This window comes from Aplysia californica, unplaced genomic scaffold (genome assembly GCF_000002075.1).
Source record: "Aplysia californica isolate F4 #8 unplaced genomic scaffold, AplCal3.0 scaffold01172, whole genome shotgun sequence".
Lineage (NCBI taxonomy): Eukaryota > Metazoa > Mollusca > Gastropoda > Aplysiida > Aplysiidae > Aplysia > Aplysia californica.
The window spans coordinates 33,908-35,566 of record NW_004798442.1 but is presented as its reverse complement, the minus strand read 5'-3'; the positions used below and the strand labels follow the sequence as shown (position 1 = coordinate 35,566).

General features: G+C 40.6%; 1 protein-coding gene across 1 annotated transcript in view; it reads right to left on the bottom strand.

Annotated features, from left to right (window-relative positions):
* The window catches only part of LOC101864578 (UPF0764 protein C16orf89 homolog), a gene marked incomplete in the record, with an annotated part of 40,923 nt that extends 40,150 nt beyond the window's left edge, over positions 1–773 (bottom strand). Inside the window, 1 exon segment of the mRNA XM_005112054.3 lies at positions 198–773.
* Positions 774–1,659: the final 886 nt, after the last annotated feature.

The following is a 1,659-nucleotide window of genomic DNA, read 5'->3' as shown; positions in this document are numbered from 1 at the left end:
GGGGGTGAGACACAGTTTAGTCGGAGGTCATTTGAAACATTTTGAAATCAATTGTTACTCAACTTGTTACTTTCAATGGACTACCGCACCTACGTGAGTGTCTTATAGTGATTTCTTGAAGTGGAAAATGACAGCAAGAGAACAGTATTACAGCCAACAATTCTTGTTACCATGGAAATGTGAGTGTCGAATCTTACCTTATTGACCGAATCCACCAAGTCTGAAGAAAACGTTCCAAAGTGGAAAACTTCTGAGTAGTGAACCATCTAGAGGATTAACTAAATATTTCATCTGGTATACGCCTTGAATCTATTCCAAAGCAATCACTAAGTCAGATTTTGAGGAACACAATAGGTCTTGCAAGATATAAAGGAAAAAGTTGTTTCTGAAACAAATGTTTCTGACCATAGAGAGCATAAAATGAATTATTAACCGCAGTAGTTTCGAAATCTGATCAGAGCAGATGGGTGTATATTCTGGAAACGGAAAACAGCTGATAAAACAGAGTGAATGTTGTTGTTGGAGAGCTACATCTTGCATTGGACTAACAAACAAGCCTAGAAAGAAAGTCCCGACTTTGTAGAAAGAAAATCCCCTGTCGCGTTACAGTGTTGCTCGTTTTGACTGCTCTGGTACGTGGAGATTCGTGGCCTCCGAGACAGTCACGAGAATGTCTGGAAGCGGGAAGCTAGGCCTAGAATTTCCTTTTTTTTCTGGCCTTGCAACTCCTTCATGTCGACAGAGACAAGATGGCAGCACACCCAGCCAACCGTTCCGGCGTCGCGCAGACGACATTTCTGCCACCGCTTGACTGCGCCTTTAATCCTGGCCAACAATCTCCTGTCTGCCAATTTGCCAGGCCCAGAGAGCCGGCCAGCCAGATTTGTCTGCTCGTGTTTCTGAAGCCAAACCTTGTTCCTCCTGTTAATTTCTCGATTTACAGACATGTTGAGCTTTGGCTCTCAGTGAAAGAAGAAAATGTTCTGTTGTTCTACTCTGTCCGTGTTGTTCTTTTGTGTTGTGTAAGGCATTGACACACGGAGCCGGATTACTCATGCAATGCAGTGAAAATCCCCTTTCAGCCTCACTGCTTTCTCTCGATATTGTCTTAGCATTTATCCATGTTCGAAGATTCCGTTTTCATCAGGGTTTTTGAACTTTTTTGTTTTTATTTTGACTTTTTAATTTCTTTGTTTCTGTTTTGTTTCGTTTATTTTATGTCGTATTTTTTTGTTTCTGTTTCTTTAGTTCCCCGGGTTATCCACCTAAAAGAATATCGGTACGTTTTTTGTTTTCTGTAATCTTTCGCGAGCTTACTCAATTTTCTCTAAGTTGATAATACAACGACACCTTCTGAGCGCCTTTCGTGAGGTAAAATAAATTCAATTTCCAGTGTCCCATAATCTCTTTTGATAATATAAGTCAATGTTTTTTCAGGGGAGCCATTAATGGCCCGAACCAGTCAGCGGAGCTTTCACAGTTACGTGATAGAAAACTACTAAATTCCTCTGGCCATAATAATAATAATATGATATTATTCATCAAAAATTGGATCCGAAATAACGGCGTACATAAACAAACCAGAAGATCTCAACTGTACTCCGCAGCCAAATGACGTAGAGAGCAGAAAGTACATCTAGGTCTTCAACTAAGGACGTG